We start from the raw sequence: 14,837 nt of genomic DNA on the forward strand, positions 1-14,837 counted from the left end.
AACCTCTAAGACCTTTTCTGCTTAAATCTATGACTCTATGATCTTCTTGTGAGATATTCCTTCATTAAAGAGTTTATGTCATGGCTCCTCCTGACTCAGTAAATAGTAAATATGGGGTAATAGGGGATTGTGGATGACTGACCTAGAGGACCTTAAGCTTAGTATTCTATTCATATTTTCAAAAGCGAAGAAAAATTCCAAATATTGGAAAGCATTAGAATTTGCTGCACTTGCTAATCAATTCCAAACACCCATGCAAGGTATCAGTACAATGATCTCTTAGATTCCATGCCCTCACATCCCTCTAAGGGAGCTGCCAAGCAGTTAACCAACACTTTCAATATTAAATTCCTTTCTGTCTCTAAAATACTTTTCCTGTGGAGGGGGAATGTAAGACCAGTACCTCAACATCTAGTAAGCTGCACAGTTTATTTCATTTTGACCTTGAATTCTAGTTTTAGTAACTCAATTCTTTTCCTGTTCTGCCTTGACCAAATTATAATAATCAAGTCCCTTCCTTGTCTGCATGGGACCCTTCCTTGAATTCCTGCCCAGTTCCACTGGGTTTAGGGACCTAAATTGCCTGTGCTGTTACACTCTATCCCTTTTATGGATTAGAATCTTACACCTCAACCTGAATTTCCATTAACTGTGATTGGATGTCCTTGATGCTTAGCTTCCTGCCTCTGCTTCTGCCTCTGCTTATTACCTCCTTCTAGACAAATCCTCCTCATTTTTATTCCCAACTCTTCGCCATTTTGTACCTTACAGCCCACCTATATTTTCTCCTATTGATCTAGCATTTGCTGGTTGGGTCTCTTCTGTCTATCCTTTCATTTCTTCCTGGCCCCTAATGCCCCACTCTATACTGAATGAGCCCTGATTTTTTAAAGACCAGAACAGGAAAAATCCTTTAATTATTTTATACATTTGAATTGGCCATTTTCAATGAAAATGATAGATCAAGTTACTGTTTTCTTGGTCTTGAATGTAGATACAGTAAGAGTATAGTATGACAGCTAAGAATTTAGCATAGAAAAGTATGGCCCAAAAGTCTTAGTGCATCTTTAAGCTGTTAAAGAACAAAACTACACCAAGACTTTTGGACACCTGTTATATCATAGTAATTGTAAAATAACTATGCCAATGGCTTACTATTTAAGTACTTTAGATTAAATTGTATATTGATCTAATAGATTATCTATAGTGCACATTTTTTAAGTTGGTGAGCCATCTTTAAGCTTTGTTGAGCTCTGACTGAATGCTAAACCATTAGATGATACAAAGGACTACACATGAGAGAAAAACAGCAAACATTTGATATCAGATACTTAGTAGCTAAGTGACCCTAGACAAGTCATTTAACCCTATTTAGCTCAGTTTCTGCATCTGTAAAATGAGCTAGAGAAAGAAATGGCAAACCACTCTAGCATCTTTGCCACAAAACCCCCAAATGGTGTCATGTAGAATTGGACACAAGTGAAAAAAAATGGTTGAAAAAGATGGATAGATACATATAAACTAAGGAAAAGTTTCATCTGGAGTGCTAGGTTACATCAAAACCTGGTACTAGATTTAGAGAATTTTCAAATTATGGATTACATCATAAAACAAGCAGGGCAGCTAGGTAGCATCGTAGATAGATGACTTAATGAGGGTCAAGAAAACCTGAGTTCATATTTGGCTTCAGCTACTTACTAGCTATGTGGCTTCAGCCACTACACTAGTTATGTGGCTCTGGGCAAATCACTTAACCTCTGTCTGCTTCAGTTTTCTCATCTATAAAATAGAAATGATAATAGTACTTATCTCAAGGGATAGTGTAAGGATAAAATGAGTCAATATTTGTAAAGTGCTTTATAAGCTATTAAGTGTTATACAAATGCTAACTATTATTAATCATTAATCAGCCATTACTGGCTTGCAAAATAAGCTGGCTAGCACTGAGATAGAAGCACTCAGATACATCAGCCATCCTTACTTTTATACTTACTCTGATGAATCCAGGATATCATTAGTGTTGGTACTCTTTCCGCTAGGACAGATTGCCTACCTTCTGTTCAGAGCTATAATTCAGAATTTTTTTGTAGCTAAGGAAAGGAGTGGGAAACTCACCTGAGGTTCAGTAGAAGAAGTGTGCCCTGGACACTGTGATTTATGCATTGCTAAAGGGTTACTGCTGCTGGGCAAGGAGGGAAAAGAGAGTTTGAAGGAGAGAAGATCACAATAGGGTCAAAGTCCATCCTAGAATACCAGGATGTTTCCATGATGCTGATGTACTGGCTGCTTCAGGGAGGCAGAGGGTAGTGGCAGCTTAGGACCAGGAGAAAAACACTTATATGGAAGAAGTATGCTTCTGCATGCTACTTTTGGCACCTGCCAAATTTTATTACTGTAGATAAAAGCTCTAGTCAGCCCACCCTATTTATGAATCTGCCTCATAGCCACTCGACCAATACTATTCTTTTTTTGTTTCCCAAAAATATTTCATTAAGGATTTACCCAATGTACTGGTGGGATAACTTTATCTTGTTCTTTTAAGTTGAATGTAGGGAGCAACTGTGTAAGTGCGTGCGTGTGTGTGTGTGTGTGTGTGTACCCATGTATGTGCATACATATCTATATTCATGTCTACATAGCTGAAAATAAGAATAGTTTGGGAAATAAATGTGGTTCATAGAATAAATATTTGATTATGAGAAGCACTGATTATATTAATGATAAAAATAAGTTTTGGGGAAATATTTACACTCAATTTCTAAATTCCACTTTTATCTAAATGAGGTTCCTATTGATTCATTGAAGTATATATGGCCAAAACATCTATTTTGTAACTGTCAAATTTGGTCTAATATTCTGTGTTCTGATGCTGAGATCCTGGTCAATGTAAACAAAATGAAGTGTAGAACTGAGTCAGGTTAACAAGATTATTTCTTCTAAACATGCAATATTTCCAGTGTAGAACTGAGTCAGGTTAACAAGATTATTACTTCTAAACATGCAATATTTCCAAAGAGGTGACTGTGCTAATTTCAATCCCTTTCTGTGATACACACAGGGTGTTTAAAATAAAATACTGGGGCCTTTCATTAACAAACAATTGTGGACTTGGTTTAAATGGTTAAAACTGTGAAGAAAAATACAGAGAAGCATAAACAACAATATAAATATATAGGTGGCGTGCAGCCTTACAGAGATAGTCACATTTTCACTAGCTGGACTCGACAGCCCTCTTAGTGTAAGCAACAGCAGTAAGGGCAGAGGAGCACAGCTGGAATTGCTCACTAGAGATGAGCTCTGGAAACTCTGCACCTAGAGCAGGAAAGCACAAAAGCATTCAGTGAGATCAGCACTGTAATTAGCATTGCTGTAAAAATGTCAAGCCAGCTTATCTTTTGCAAGAATCACAGTGCAGCGTGTGGGAGACTGTAATAGTGAATCCTCATAAAATAAGCCTCTGAGGAGCTTGCAGTGGCTTGGCTGCAGTGGTCTGGTGCTTCTCCATTTTCTTTTTTTTTTGTCTATTCTGTGTAGTCCCCAGTGTTCATTCTGAGAAAGACAGCAAGGTTCTGCTGGAAGGTCTGTGTTATCATTAGTGTGTTTGTGTATGTGTGTGTGTGTGTGTGTGTGTGTGTGTGTGTGTGTTTGTAAATCTGTAATAAAGTCTTATCTTTCTCCATAGTCCAGAGTACACTTTGAAAGAACATAAAGATATTTGCCCCTTTGGCAGCAAATTCTGTACCTAGTCCTTGGAGAAAGGTGTCTAGTGGTGGGCTTCAGAAATGTGACACAGAAAAAGAACAGAGGCACCTTAAATCATATTACAAGACTAAATCTAAATATGAAATCAATGTTTTTTTGTGTGATGAATCAGGTTTTTTTTTTAATATCTACTGATGCAAATAGACAAATGTCTGATGGCAAAATACTCTGCTCCTAAGTTGTCATGCTGCAATGATTTTTTTTCTATTTTCTCCTCTTGCAGCTCCATCAGTAGCTCCAATGATTACAAGAATAGAGAGTCCAAGTCCTTTTTCAGTCTTCGAAAGCTGGCAACCTCCTATATTTATGAATAGACCACTAACTGGTTATGTACTTCATCTCTGGAATGAAAGCAAGACATTCATTAGGGAAGTTAATGAGAAACAACTATACCATTTTCTTTACAACACCAGATACAGCATACAGGTAGGTTTTAACCAAGCTATGGGATCTGTGTTATTTATAGAAGGAACTTTGGATTTAGACTGGCACTGACACTAGCTTTGTGATTTTGGCAAATCACTTAAAACCTCTGTGCCTCAATTTCTCCATATGTAAAATATGGATAACAACACCAGCTACTTTACAGAAGTGTTGTGAGATGCAAATTTAACAAAATATTTTGGGAAAGCATTTTTCAAAGAATACAAGGTTCCTCGACCGATGTTTACTATGATTATTGGTTTTTGCATTAAAGTCTTTCATTTTGGGTAAAATTAATATTAATAATACCAATTATAATATTTAGATGCAAACAATTTTTCAAATTATTCCAGGTAAGCTAACCAAAAAAACCATAAGTAATTTAGGTAAAATCTCAGATAGAATACAGATGAGTAATCTGGGTTCCACACATATTTTAGCCATTAACTTACTTTGGATTATTCCCCCAACCACTCTGAGGCTCAAATTCTTGATCAATTAAGTGAAGTTAGATGGAAATATAGTACTTGCTTTGCCCTACACAACTTACAGGGTAATGATTCTATAAAGAGACATTGTATATGTGAAAACATTTTAAAAAGTACATATATTTGCTATGAAATGTTGAGATACTCTAATTTTCAGAGACTGGTTTCTAATGGTGATTCTGCTACTAAGAGAAGCAAGACTTTCATCAGTTCATTAGATTATAAATTCCTTGAGGACAGAGACTATCTTTTGCCTTTTACATATATATATATATATATATATATATATATATATATATATATATATATATATATATATATACACACACACACACACATATATGTATGTATGTATATATAATATATGTATATATATATTTGTGTATATATATATATATATGTGTGTATATGTATGTGTGTGTGTATCTCCTAGTTTTCCACATATAAAGGCAGGTGCTATCTTCATCCAGAGAAAGAACTGATAGAGGGGTATATAGAATGACTTTACACAGACACAGACACACACACACACACACACACACACACACACATTTATTTGTGACTAATGGTAACCATCTCTACAGTGGGGAGGGACAGAAGGAAAAAAAAGAAATTTACATGAAACACTATTATATATTTAAAAAGAATAGCAAGTTGAACATAATAGATTTGCAGCTTCATGTGCAATTATATTTTTTTCTTTTTATTGTACCATGTTATGGAAATATTTGCTTTATTCCATAGATTAAAAATAAATACAAATTTAAAAAATATATAAAAATACATTGAGAATTGAAGCACTAAACTACATGACTGGGAATTTAAAAAAATCCCTTCCTATTGATACTAAAAATTATTTCATGCTTGTACATAGACCAAAAATGACATTTTAGCCCCTACTTAGCCAATGACTTATTAATTTTATTTTGCTTTTTTTTTACTGAGACTTCTGAAATCAACTATTTTTCTTGACTAAGTCTAGTTATACTGTTTAACAAGATTAGAGAGGTTTATCTACAAAATACTTTAGGTTTATCTAAAAAATCTTTTGCTAGGTTTCAGGGAGTATTTCTATATTGGATTCTTGTGTTTTCAGAAAAGAAGTGAGGATGAGGTAGAGTATCCTAGAACCAGATACCCTTGAATGTTTTTTTTTTAAATGTCTCCAGTGCTGTTGTGGATTTAGAAAGGAACCTTCTCTCCCCTTCCTTTCCTTTCCCCCAGCCCCCCAAACAAACAAACAAAACAAAACAAAACAAAACAAAAATCTCATAATACAACTAACTTCAGTTTAAGAGCTATAATTTCTGGCAAATCTTGTCAGTCTTTGAGGTTATTACCAAACTCAGGATACTGGATGACAGAGTCCAGAGAAAGCATTTGTGGTTCACCTTTGCCAAAGTCATAACACTTCACAAAACTGTCAACTAGAGATTTTGGTATTGCCCTGTAACATGTAAAATTTCAAAAATTCAATAGATCTATAACAAAGCTGTTTGAGGCTTTAAAGGCTTTGTGCTACTTGGTGGCCTGTGTGAAAATCATTTGGGAGGTAGCCAAAACATGATGCGAACTAATAACTAGAACTCTGACATTTGAATATTCTAGATTTTCGAAAGGCATTGGTTCTGCTCAGTCTTAAAGAGAACTTAAGTGTTGCACACAGAGTGAACAAAAGAGAGTGAACATTACATTAATGTTCTATGTAGGGTTTTACCCTGATACGGATATGAAATAAGTAATCTAACAACTCTCTTCCATATGTGATGTTTGTCATAATGAAAAACTCTTAAAAAAAACATTTAGTTGCATTCCTTGGGGGAAAAAAATCCCCACCATTTTGTTTCTTTACTTGCTTTTATCTCTAAGAATTACTCTGCCTGTTCAGATTTCCAGTAGCTGTAAGAAATGCAGAAGGAATTGGGCCAACAACTATCACAAACATCACTACACAGCCAAACAGAGGTAAAAAATGGGGGTAGGGAACTACTTATTGTTGGGTTTGGGTTGTTATAGAATTATCTAGTAATAAGATCATTTTTTTTTCTTTGTGACTTCTTCACCCTAGAACAATCCACAAATGCTATCTTGTGGTTGTCACAGAAAAATTATCTCTACCAAAGTGAACCAGGAACCATGGAAGAAATGCTATGTAAGAATGTCCCATGGATCAAAATGCATCACTGATACAAAGCAATTTTTTGATCTTTGGTAAAGAATTATGTTATGGGGAAAGCTCTGTCATTATTGCTCATGGTAGTATAAAGACTACTTCAATTTTATACTCAAACAAATTTTTGTCTCTGTCAAAATTATTTGTTTCCTATACACAAGACATGTCTATATATTGGTTTTGTTAACACCATAACGTGCATATTTTACATCATAGTCAACACTAAAAATGACTACCATATGTAAATTGAATATACCTTTATATAGGAATCCTTTTCCAATATATATATACACATACATACACACATATATACATGTATGCATATATATATATATATATATATGTATATATATAAATATATACACACACATACACATAAAAAGAGAGAGAGTTATGGTTTTATATAACATTCGGGTTCCATACTCTTATAGATCTCTGTCATTATGAACAAATTCAATAGAAAATGACTGAAAATAATCAGAATAATTTTTAAAATGGTATAAATCTAAATGTGCTATACTTTTTTATTTCCACAAATATTTATGAAACTCCTTTTTGGAAATTACTTCACGGCAAAGTTAAAAAGCCAAGCAGGAAAACTAGCCATACTGCCTTTATTTACTTATACAGAAACAGTGAGAGTTGGAAGAGGGGAAACTCCTAGGGAGTAGGAATTTTTCGTTCTTTGTTTTTGTATGCTCAGAACCTAGAACAGTGCCTGCCATGTAGTAAATATTTAATAAATGCTTGGTTACCTACTTTCTTGATTTCACTTTTGGCTAGCTCTAATCATTACTACGTTTCTTCTAATATCTCTTCTACCCATGGGGCCAAGTAGAAAAGTTTAATCCCTTTTTTCACATGACAACACATCAAACACTTGAATACAGCCATCATATTCCCACTAAGTCTTCCCTTCTTTAGGATAAGTATTCCCATTTCCTTCAAACTAATCTTCATGCTCTTGGGTCATCCCAAATCCTGGTGATCATTAGGAAATTTTAGCAGATAGAATTAATGTCATTTCTCTAGTCATAAAGATAAGTAGTAGATTCAGATTCAAATTTGAACCCAGCGTCATTTTTCTCTAAATCTAAAGTTTTTTCCTTTACATCCCACTCCATAGTGTAATGGCCATAGTCAAATTACTGAGTATTTTTGAGCTTTTTTCTTATTTGTAAAATGAGGATACGGTTTGCACTGTTCTCTTCATAGGGTTATTATAAGTGAAATGCTTGAGAAACTTTAAAGGACTGTATAAATGTGACTTATGTTTCTTAAATGAGGAGGTGTCACCACATTCTTAAAAATTTTTTAAAAGAAAAACTGCCGAAGGAATACATTTATAAAGAAGTAACAGTGATTTGTGCTGCATTTTGAAATCTACTCAGATAAGCTGAAAAAGAAAATGTGTGTGTGTGTACCTTAAAGTGAAAGAAACAAAGCATAGTAGCTAACATCCTTGGCTACACTAGTTATGGAATTGGGCCACAGTTCAAAATTCCCCATGTTGATTCAACTCATAAGGTTGACTTCCATTCTTAATACTCGTGACTTTAATAAGTTTATAGCATAGGTCTTAAAATTATCTGTATTATATCTACCTCAAGACTCGAAATTCAGTTTCTCTCTTTTAACTTCTTCCAATTCTGGAAATGAGAAGGAACTGTTGAACTTAAAGAAGCTTTAACCATATTTTTGTTTTCATCCCCTTTCCACAGGGATAACTGCTGATCTACATGAAAATGAGCTCTTTATTGCAGATGGGCAACACATTTGGACTGTTTCTCCAGCCAATCTCACAAATCCAAGACTTCTCTACAAGAGTAATGTTACTGTGAGGGATATTTCTGTGGACTGGTTGTTTAAAAAGCTGTACTTTGTTGTCAACCTTAAGGTATACTTTTGTTCTATTTTTCCTATAAATTGATCATATTCTTCTACCAAATGTTTCACAAGGTGAAACACTAACAGATTTAAAATTGTGTTTTCATGTAGTCACATAATTACAATTATTTACAAAATTAATTCAATAATTTTTTGAGTGCCTAGTAGTTGTAAGACACTGAATAAGTCACTCTTTGGTGTTGAAAATATGTTAACTCATTCTTTTGAATCATAACTTGACACATGATGAAAGCACAGATTCCCTGAACACCACTATTGACTATCTTGGCTTTAGATACTTAAGAAGGAAGGAAACAACATTTATTAAACACTTGCTGGGCTAATACTTCAAAAATTATCTTATTTGATCCTCACAACAATCCTGGAAGGAAGGTGCTATTATAATACCCATTTTACAGTTGAGGAAACTGAAACAAACAGAACATCAGTGATATGCTTAGGGTCACATAGCTACTAAATGTCTGAGACTATATTTGTACTCAGGTCTTCCCAACTGCAGGCCCCACACACTATCCACTGAACTAACCTGACTGCTTATTTAATAATAAACAGGTTGTGGTACGTTGGTTGAGTTTAAATATATTAATTTAAACTAAATTTAAACAAGTGCCATATGGGATTATTAGTTCTAAAAGTCTCTAACCAAGGGGAAAAATTAAAATGTTGTTCCCATTAAATATCAACAACAAAAATTCCAAGATATCTATGTTAATATATATTTGAGCATTAAAAATTAAAATAACTTTTATGTTTAAGCAGCTGCCTTTCCTTGATACTTTCTCTCATTTAAATACATTGGAATTAAAGAGTCCTTAGAGTTCAGAGTAGGATGTCACAGGTAAAAAAAACAAAACAAAACATTTAATTCTTGTAATTCTAATAACAAGCCCTATTGGAAAGATAATTTATGTTGAATTCCATGGCACAGGAGCTCATGGAGGTTTGGTATAGTTATTTTGATGGTATAGTTGCTCTAATGACTCCATGGTCTCCTCAGTGTGGTCACTTACTATTCTAAAGCAGTTTATATTCCATCCACATCTTCTCTTCCTGTATAAGTATTGTCCATAGCTTCTATAAATTCTTCTAGAGAGAGTTTATATTCGCTATTTCCTATAATTAGAATGTAAGGTGCTTGAGAACAGTGGCTATCTTGCTTTTCTCTTTGTATCCTCAATACTAAGCACAGTTCTTGGCACAAAATAAATACTTAATACCTTCCAATCCAATAGACATTTTGACCACTGTTCTGAAGACCTTACTATGCTTCATTTAATGTTTCATTATAACCAATGCAATATTTACACAATATATATCATCCCTTGCTCTTGCCACATCATTGATCCTCCTTTTTAAAACTTTATTTTTGAATTAATAAGAGTTTAATTTCTCTTCTTCTCATCCCCCACAACTGAAAAGGAAAAAAAAATAAATCATTGTAACAAACTTACAATAAAACAAAACAAACCCCCACATTGTTTGTGTATCCAAAAATTGTCTCATTTTTTTCATCTTAAATCTTCACCTTTCTGTCAAGAGAAGTAGGTAGTCTGGTTCACCTTTGGTCCCCTGGTCATTGTATCAATCACTTCTTTAGTTTCTCAAAGTTGTTTGTCTTTACATTGTTGTTGTTAAATATTGTTTTCCTTGTTCTTTTCACTTCATTCTGCATTATTTCATAGAATGCTTCTCAGGTTTCTCTGAAACTGTTCTCTTCATCATTTCTTTCCCAACCCATATTAATTCTAGTCTGTCTTTTCCACTGACTTTCTCCAATTTACCCTGTATCTACTTTGTATATAGTTGTCTGCATGTTATCTCCTCCATCATAATTATAAGATCCTTGAAGACAGGGACTGACTTTTGTTTTTCTTTGGATTCCCATCATTTAGTACAGTGACTGGCATATAGAAGGTGCTTAATAAATGCTGATTGACTGATTTTTCATAACATGAAAATAAATGTATCACACGCTGATATACCATAATTTGTTTTAGTCATTTCCCAATTTGTTAATTGCCATCTTAGTTTTCAATTCTTTGCCACTAGAAAAAAAGCTTCTACAAATAAATATTTTTGTATGTAAGTTTGACTATTCTTTTGCAGTCACATATCTCCTTGGTTATGCCATTTCTTGCACATAAGCCATGCTGAGCGTACTTATATCCACCAACTATCTCCATTACACTTTGTCACTTAACAATGCTAATTCTTTGAGGCCATGATGTTCCATTATTCACATTCTTATGGCATTAATTAGATCACAGCAGCATATAAATAGCCTTTGTAAAATATAGGGTGAAATTAAATTAATACTTTTTTTTGCCCTTTGGAAAGGTAGCAATGGGCAATTCCTGGGACTGAATATTCAATCTAATTTAATTCAGTGTGTGTTTATCAGGCACCTACTCTGTGAAAAAATACTACACAAGGTTTTACAGATACAAAGAACTCTCCTCCCCCCCAAAAAAATCATCTGAACACCCAAAGAATTTATAGCACCACTGAGGGACACAGTATTTGTGCAGAAAAGAAATTATAAGATAATTCAAAGAACAGAAAACTACTAAGACTTGGGAGGATCAGAAAATGTTTCCTTAAAAAGGTGGCACCTGAGTTGAGTTTTGAAGAAAGCTTAGTATTGTAGAAGACTTCAGTGAGATGGAGTGCTTCTAGGTATGGAGAGAAAGTCTACGGAAAGCCGCAGAGGTGGAGCATGAAATACCAAGGTCGGGGAACCACAAGAATCCTAGTTTGACTAGAATGTAGAGTACATGAAGGGAATAATGGGAAATAAAAGTGGAAAGATAAACTGAAGCCAAACTATGAAGGGCTCTGAATGCCAAACAGAAGAGTGTTGACTTTATCCTAGAGGCAGTAAAAAACTACTGAAGATTTTAATAGGGCAGTGACATAGTCAAATATGGGCTTTAGGAATGCATATATGTACGTATGTGCATATGTATGCGTGTATGTATGTATGTATGCATATTTGTAGCTTTCTATAAAGTAGGGAGAGGCTGGAAGTAGAAACAACAATTAAAAGACTATCATCTCTCTTATTTTGGTATTTTAATCTCATTGGCAGAAAACATTGTGTCTTCCCTCTGTGCTCTGTGACAGCAGGATCTGGGTCTCATCTCCCCAGCTACTAGCACAATATTCTCTAAATTACAAGTGTTTATAGATATGGAGTTCAATGGAACTATACATACCATCACACACCCCCAATAATACTCAATATAGCTTCTTGCCAACAATAGGTATTTAATAAGTCTTCATTTAATAAATAATTGTACTCCTTCCCCCCCATTGACCTACTAACAATGCCTGAATTCTTGTGAAATATTTCTAGGAAAAAAATGTATTTTTATTAAATTTATGAGTCTTGTCCTTTACTTGTAACATTTCAAAATGCCAATGAAATGCTTCCTAAGGAGGGATTTCTGGACTTACGGTAATTCCAGGGCAAATAGTAGTATGTTAGAAAGAGTAGTGGAATTAGAATCAGAAAACCTGAATTATAGCTCAAGCATGGCCACTAATTAGCTCTGTGTCCTTAGGGAAGTTGACTTGTCTTCTCACTTTATTTCTTCATCTGTAAAATTACATTCTATTCAGCTCAACATTTATTAAGTTCCTAATATACAGTGCTGGGTGCTGAGGGAGATTCAAGGATATATTAAGACAATCTCCCTTCCTTCAAAGAGTTTACTATCTCAGAGGACACAAAATGTATACATAAGTCACTATAATAGGAAATATAATGCAAACGTATAAGAGAATAAATAAACAAATACACGTGTCAGAGTTCCGATTACTTCCAAAGTTGGTATCACAGTGGGCTTCAAAGAAGAAGTATTATTGAAGACATTGGCCTAGATAGAGAATAGAGGTGATCTTAGAAATCATTTGTAAAATAAATTCTATTCACCTACTAGAAAATCACATTTGAACATACGTATTTATGTAGCACTTTACAAGTTACAAATTACTTCACAACATACTTGTGAGGTAAAGAGTACATAGTTTTATAGATGAGAAAGATAAACTTAAGATAAAATTACTTTCCTACGATCATGCAGGTAGTAAATGATAGATGAAGTATTCAGTTGGAGGACTTTTCATTCAGAGTTCAGTGCTATTTTCCCAATAGCTACTGCTATCCATTAATTCAGTAGACATTTTAGAGTGTCTGTGGTGTGCCTGATACTGCAGTAAATGTATCATCCATTTGCAGACCTTCTATTCTTTCCAGGCTTCTAGCCACCAAAACTGTTCCACAGCTCCTAGTACTTTCTATTAACACATCCCACTCTGGACATATATCATTAGAGTCATAATTGGCTGAGGGCTTGATTCTTGATAGAAATTTAGAGGAAATAAAATTTTAAAACATTTTTCTCCTTCCTTCCTTCCATCCCAGGTAGGTAACACAATGGATACAGTGTAGAACCTGGAGTCAAGAAGACCTGAGTTTAAGTCTGGTCACAGACACTTACTAGTTGTGTGACCTTGGGCAAATCACTTAATTTCTTTTGTTTTGTTTTTCTTTTTTAATGGGAAAAATAATAGTGCCTTCATCCCAAGGTGGTTGCAATGATAAAATGAGATAATATTTGTAAAGTGTTTTGCAAATCTCAAAGCACTGTATAAATGCTATTATTATCCCTTTCTTATGTAAGTACTACATTAGCAAAACATTAAAAGATTAAAATGAGAGGAGTACTAGGTCAGTTTTTGGCTGAGGGTTGGAGAAGTAGAAGTTTTGATTCTAGGAGACTCTACCAGATCATAAGCCTATTCACTCCCTGTACTTTTACCATCAATTTACTCTGTCACAGAAAATTGTCCCTGACCCCCTGTTCATCATCCCCTGCTTTTGTAGGCCAGTTTTAATTGAGTTTGGTTTAGCGCTTCACATTTTAGATCAGTACAATATGAAATATTTGTAGGCCATCTAACCATTAATAAGAGGAGGCTTACTTAGCCATAATATGGAAAATATTCTCAGAAATGACACAGAACTTATTCCAGTATACGCAGCCCCTCTTTTTCTCCATATAGAAATATACCTAGGTGTTGTGATTTGTATGGCAGAAGGGCATAAGCCAAGTCTGAGGAGCACTGAATCCTTATTGGTTGACCTCGCACGCCCTCAGGGAAACAGGAAGTCTCACTTATGGCTTGAGTCTTATCCCCTAAATCAATCAAGTTTCTGGGACAGCTTCTTACTTTTTAAGGTGGGAGAGAAAGTAGTCTAACCTTCAAGGTGGAGTCCCTGATAGATATTGCTCCGATCACATCTGGCTAGTGTTTTCTTTTACTCCTTTTCTAGGAAGAAAAGCCAACAAGCTTCCATCTACAAGTTATAATTTTCCCCATGGCAGGCTGACAATAATCCTGATTCTACAGAACTTTGTTGAAACCCCTTACGTGGGTTAGAAATATTAAAGGAAACCAAATCCCCTGGGTTAGATATCGAATAGATTCTGGATCTCAACATGAGATCCTAATACACAGTTATGACATTCTATCCCTTGAGCCGCTACAGCAATTAATACACTCCTTTTGCCCTCATTCAAATGCCCTCATTTTTCCCTTTACTTACATATTTTCACATCACAAATTGCAAACTTAATTTGAAGTAACATTATATATGGCTGACCATGATGAGTGTTACTTATAGGAGGCAGTTATTGACACCATGCCAAAATTGCTAACAAAGTACTAACTCTAAATCCCATTTGTGATAACAGTGTTATGTTCTCACCTCAAACTGAATGTTGTTAGGGTAGACTAAGACCCACTATGTATCCAGGCTAATTATCTTTCTCTTCCTTCAGGCCTTAACCATATATGTATCATGTAAAAGTAGCCTTTTTGTTTTTTCCAATCACATGTCTTTTTGATGACCTTTATAGTGCTTCTCTTCTTAATTAAAGATTAACTAAATTTTTTAAGCGGATAAACCTGCTTTCTAATTTTTGTAATTAATTCCAGTGACTATATAACTCAGAATTATCTTGACTTAAACAATTAGGATAATGTTCAGCTAACTGTGCATAAGAAGTAGCATAACT

Source organism: Phascolarctos cinereus, unplaced genomic scaffold (genome assembly GCF_003287225.1).
Source record: "Phascolarctos cinereus isolate Bilbo 61053 unplaced genomic scaffold, phaCin_HiC Scaffold_7;HRSCAF=346, whole genome shotgun sequence".
NCBI lineage: Eukaryota > Metazoa > Chordata > Mammalia > Diprotodontia > Phascolarctidae > Phascolarctos > Phascolarctos cinereus.